This window comes from Dromiciops gliroides, chromosome 2 (assembly GCF_019393635.1).
Source record: "Dromiciops gliroides isolate mDroGli1 chromosome 2, mDroGli1.pri, whole genome shotgun sequence".
Lineage (NCBI taxonomy): Eukaryota > Metazoa > Chordata > Mammalia > Microbiotheria > Microbiotheriidae > Dromiciops > Dromiciops gliroides.
Window position 1 is genome coordinate 640,558,687 of NC_057862.1, and position 6,000 is coordinate 640,564,686.

The 6,000-nt window shown below is 44.2% G+C and overlaps 1 protein-coding gene across 4 annotated transcripts in view; it reads right to left on the bottom strand.

Moving 5' to 3' along the window:
• MEAK7 (MTOR associated protein, eak-7 homolog) overlaps positions 1 to 4,427 on the bottom strand; it is a 43,985-nt gene extending 39,558 nt beyond the window's left edge. For all 4 annotated transcript variants that reach the window (XM_043987446.1, XM_043987445.1, XM_043987444.1 and 1 more), the window contains exon 1: positions 4,231 to 4,427. The gene's annotated coding sequence lies outside the window, so the exon portion shown is untranslated. The remainder of the gene's footprint in view (positions 1 to 4,230) is intronic.
• Positions 4,428 to 6,000: the final 1,573 nt, after the last annotated feature.

The window sequence follows — 6,000 nt, forward strand, 5'->3', positions numbered from 1 at the left end:
TGCCATCCAGTCACAGGATCCCTCTTACTAGACCTTGAAAAACAACCCATCTCTCTCCTGGGGGCATTTTCACTGGCTGTCCCCGTGTCTAGAATCCTCTTCCTCTTCATCTATACCTCTTGGCTTCCTTCAAGTCCTAGCTCAAATTCCACCTTCTATAAGAAGTCTTTCCTGGCCCCCCTTCATGCTGATGCCTTCCTTTTGTGATCATCTCCAATTTATACAGTATCTATCTTGTTTGCACATGTGTGTTTGCATGTACCTGATACAAAGGAGGTGCTTTTAAAAAGCTTACTGACTTGGGGCAGCTAGGTGGCGCAGTGGATAGAGTACCGGCCCTGGAGTCAGGAGTACCTGAGTTCAAATCCGGCCTCAGACACTTAACACTTACTAGCTGTGTGACCCTGGGCAAGTCACTTAACCCCAATTGCCTCACTAAAAAAAAAGAAAAAGAAAAAAAAAAAAGCTTACTGACTTGACTTAGATTTTTAAGGAGCACACTGCACTGACCATTAGCAATACTGCAAAGCTGCTGGTATGGAGAAGTCAAAGGTTTGTTTCAAGGATCACTCAAATTCAGAAGAAAAAAGAATCAGTTGCAACCAAGGACAAAGAAAGGAAAGGAAAACCACCAAGAAGTGGCAAGAAGCTCTTCCAGATCAACAGTCTAATTAATGCTCAGAAAGCAAGCAAGGCCTTCAGAGGACCCTGGCAGCTGGAGATATTGCCACAGATGAGGCCTGACCTTCTTAAAGCTGGCACAAGGACCAGAAAACCAATTTTGTTTGTCTTTTTTAAACTCCTACTACCGAGGGAAGAACACACTTGTAGTGGTCAATACAATACAAAAACTGGGGTATGAGAAAGTGGATACTTTTCACTCAAGTCTCTACCCAAATTATATTCAAGAAAAAGTCCAGGTAAGCTGATACAAGCTGGACATCTTCCTCAGACTGAAAACCACTCAAAATGTGGCCCTGGCAACTTTTTATTTTCAGTAGGCACTGGGATTTTGATCTCTATTGAGAAATTATGAATGCCTATATTAACGGACCATTCTAGAATTATAAACAAATGGAGAAAGAATATTGCAATCTACCAACATGTTACCAACCTACCAAGGGTTAACCAACTTCTTCAAGAGATAGAGATAAAGAGGCAGCTAGGTGGCACAGTGGATAAAGCACCGGCCCTGGATTCAGGAGAACCTGAGTTCAAATCCAGCCTCAGACACTTGACACTTAACTAGCTGTGTGACCCTGGGCAAGTCACTTTAACACTCACAGCCCTACAAAAACAAAAAACAAACAAAAAAATTATATGGGCCTGGGATAATTCAGAGGAAGTGTTCTCCTTGAGAGGCAGAGACTGAAGGTTGGACACACCTAGGAAGTGGAGGGAAGGTAATTCCATTAGGTGTGGCTACTACTGGAGCTGAGCCCAGGCCAGAGATAACTCCAGAAGTCAGGACCACCACCCCTCATTCAAGCTTTTCCCACTGTACCCCCAATAAGGAACTTTCCATTGTCAGGTGGTCACCCCATCTATCCTCTATAAAGCTTTGGTCTTTCTTCTGTTTGAGGAGAAAGATATCTCTAAGCCATCTCCTCTGCTTGAGGCTAAGTCTTCCAACTTCCCTCTCAGTCACTTTCTCTGGCACCCAAATAAAAGACCATTTGATTCTAATTGGACTGTGTGCAATTAGATTCTTTACAGAGGAATACCTAAGGACCCCCACCACCCATTTCCCGGTGACACAAAATAACTGTTCTAAGTCTGCTCAAAGGTATTAGCCCCTCGCAGTCATTCTCTTTTCCTACAAAGACTTGGCCTACTGTTTATACTATAAACAGGCTTCTTCATTCCTGCAGAAAATAAATCACAGACTTTCAGAGCTTGAAGGGAGAACATCAAGGTCATGGAATGTGACTCCTTCATTTTACTGCTTAGGAAACTGAGGTTCTGAGGCAGAAGGGATATTGAACCCAAGGTCTCCTTAAAACACTCTACTATTCACACCATGCTTTCTCTCAATTGAACTGGATTTCAAATAAGCACCAAACAGACCAGAGCCAAGGGACTTGGGAAATTGTCACCAGGCCAGGAGAAGGGAACAGAGACAGAGAAACCAGGGCAGAAAGCCACCGGTGGACACATGCTAGGCAGTTAAGTATTTGCAACAATTCCAAAAGCAGCCACCACAGCAAACTATCAGGCTGAATATCGGGCTGGCCTGGAGGCAATAGAGCAGGAATCAGTGAATGATCTACCAGGAGTGAAAAGGCCCAGGGAGATAAGTAATTGAAAGGGAAGAAAAGTCAACTTTTCTTGAGGGCTCTCTGGCTTTAGCGGACTGATAAGGAAGACGGGGAATGGATTATATTCCTTTTCAAAGATTCAATAAACATCCATTTTATTAAGCACCTACTACCACGCGGAGGACACAGAGAAAATTAATTTCTGCCCTCAAGGTGCTTACGTAGTGTTGGGGAAAATGAAAGGTACCCCGGAAAGTAAGCAAAAAGGTAAATACAAAGTAATGGGGGAGGGAGGGGAGGGAAGAGGTCCCATCCCCCTCAACTGCAGACGTCTTTATGTAGAAGGTATCTGATTCAAGGTTACAAAGGCACTTCTGAGGGGAACAGCAAATAGGATTGATGGAAAATAGTTTGTGAGAGTACCAAGAAATATACCTGGAAAGAGAGGTTGGAGCCAGACTGTGAAAAGCTGGACTAAGAGTTTGTATTTAATCCTGGAGGCAAATGAAGGATTTTGAGCAAGGGGGTCACAGGATCAGACCTGCACTTGAAGAACATCAATTTCAGCTGCATGGATAATGAATTAGAAGGGGGAGCCTAGAGAGAGAGGCTGAACTAAGGTGGTGTCACATAGATAGTGGTGAAAAATGATGCTGAGGGAGAAGAGGCAAGACTTGGCAACTGCCTGACCAGAGATGGAGGGTGGGAAAAAGCAGAGATGCTTCTGGGGTCTCAAATCTAGGCGACTGAAAGTCCTTTTCTATTTCACATTTGCCCCTTCACAAACTGCATTTCTGGCAAAATTATCTTGTACTTAGCTGTCTGTATAGATGCAATCAATACTCCAACAAGGTGTAAGCTCTCTGAGGATGAGGGCTGTTTTTCATTGTTGTCTTGGCATTCCCAGCACCTAGCACATAAGTGTTTGATAAACGCTTCTTCTTGGTACTGGTAGTATCTTGTCAAACTAATCTTTCTTTACCTACTCCCTAATTACTTCTAGCAATATCTTTTAGCTTATGTGTAGGACTTTAGGGCAGAGGATGCCTAATTTTACTTCCTGTCTACATCTGTGGTATACTGCTCTATACTCAGTCAAAGGTGGTTTGCTGGCATCCTCAAAGCTTTGCAAAAGGTGATTCAGGTACACACCTGCCTTACTTCATCATATATATGTATACACACACGCGCGCGCGCACACACACACACACACACACACACACACACCCCTATCTATACCTATATATATACATACACACATATATGCATATGAGACTTCATCTTTAATTGATATAATACTGCTTGCCTTCTCAATGAGTAGGAAAGGAACTCAAAACTTTAAAAATGAATGTTAAAAATCAATAATTTTTAGAATTGAAAAATATTTAAAAGTCTACGCACAAAGTAAATTATTTAAAAATATACTATAGAAAATTATGTGGTAAAGCAAACAGTTCACCCACTAGGCCTAGGTCTAGGACAAGTCACTTTAACTTCTCTGGACCTCAAGTTTAGACATTTGTAAAAAGAGGATAATAAGCACCCACCTCCCAGGGTCCTTGTAAGGATCAAACTGAGATCACGTTTGCCAAAAGCTTTGCAAACCTTACAGCTCGATATAAACGCTTAGCTATTATTATGTTATGGTAGGAGCTTATTAAATAGTTGTCGCCTTAATACGTGCCCCTAGACTAAGCGATTTGCTCCAGGAGGTGGAACTCGAACCCAAGACCTCTCTCATTTCTGTCCATTGCACCCAACTGACTGCTCTGGCTTATTTCCCCTCTCTGGGCCTCTCCTCCCCACCACCGGTAAGGTCAGGGCTGAGAGGGTACCCCCTTTCCTGACCGCGGGTTCAGAGAGATTCCCCCATACCGCATCTAGACCCAGAAGCAGGCTCCCTAATGCATAACCATAAGGTCTTATTACTATTCATGAATCCGACCAGAGGAGTCGGTCGGGAGGCGCCCACCTGAAGCCGCTGACTCGCCTCAAGCGGAGTCCTCGGGCCCGGCCAGCAGCGCCCGCGCTCAGTTGTTAGGCTTTCCGGCCCTGACCGCGGCGCCGGGCCACGGCGGCCCATGCAGCCGCTCCTCCAGCCGCTTGTCTTGCCTTGGCGTTTCTATCGGTCGGAAAGCCGAGACCTGACAGACCCCGTGACCCGCACACCGCTCCCCGCCCCTTGTTACCTGGAGACGCCTCTGACGGACGGCCATTCGCTCTCATTGGAGGGAAAACGAATAGGAGGCGGGATCCGAGGGAGACCATAGCCAATGGAAGCGTGCTAAGGGCGGGTCAAATAGGCAGCTGGGGGCGGTGAGGAGAGGTAGAGCCTTTAGGCTTGGATTGGTAACGGAAGGCAGGATTGAGGACTCACTAAGAAGAAATTTTGAGGGGAGGACGTATATGGCCTATTTCCAGTGAGGCCCCTTCCATTCCTTTAACCCCCGTCCTCCAGGAACTAAATATGTGGAGTGACGAGAGGATAGGAGCTGGTAGAGCCTGCCTTATTTAAATTATTTTACTAAAGGCGGCTACCACAAATGGGCTCGTCCGGTGGGGGAGAGAGCAGGGAGGGGGAGAAGGTGTTGCACAGGCTACTGGGAAATGTAGTTTCTATCTTACTTTCCCACGTGCGGTTTGAGGCCTTTCAGTTTAAAGGAAGATGGGCGGGAGGGGGCGGGGGATGTAAAAGGGTAGGAGAGACTTTCCCTAAGGTAGAGCCTCCAGGCTTGAGATCTTGATTCTATAGTTCACTAGACAATTGGAAGCTAATTGTGTGCTAGGCGTTCTGTGAGATACCATTGGGTGCTTCCTCTCCAAGCTTTTACAATCTAGAGTAACCTATCGAACGCGGGAAGGGAATAAGCACCTACTTTTTGCCGAGCACCGTTAATATATAAATGTTGCCTCGTGTCAGATTCAACAACCCTGCCAGGTGGATGCTGTTATTTTGCCTACTTTACAATTGAGGAAACTAAGGCAAACAGGTTAAGCGACTTGCCCTGGGTCACACAACTAGTAAGTGTCTGAGGGCGAATTTGAACTTCCAGACTCCAAGCCCAGCACTCCATCCACTGAGCCATCTAGCTGTTTAGATATGATATAGGTCATTCTGAACCTAGGACTCATGAACTTGTGGGATTTTTAAAATGTTTTTTATAACTTTCAATATTTTTTGCCTTTGTAATCCAATTTATTCTACCTTAGACATTTAAAAACATTTTCTGAGAAAGGATCCATAGGTGTCACTAGAGTGGTACCCAACAGGTTATCGTGTATAAAGTAAAATGCATTTGTAGTTTATAAACTGATTATATTACTTGCCCAAGGACACTCAGCAGAACCAAGATTTGAACTCAAGTCTTCTGGCTCCAAATTCATGTCACTTTCTACTATACTTCTAGAAATCAGCCTCTTTTAAGATGTTCGTATCTTGTTTTTTACATCACCTACATTTCTAAATCTATCCCTTACTCTACATAAGGAACCCACTCTTAACAAATAAGAAAAAAGAAAAGCACGTGGGGATGCCAGAAGCCCAGAAAAAACTAAACAACATCACTGTGTGAGATATTCTATGCAATATTGTACGCCCATTGTCCTCCACCTCTACAAAAAGGGGAGTTACTTTTTTTTTTTCATGTTTCTTCCATGCCTAGCTGCTTAGGGCTTTCTTATTCTTATTATTTGCATTTACATTGTTATAATCTGCTTACTTCACCGTGTATTAGTTCGTCTT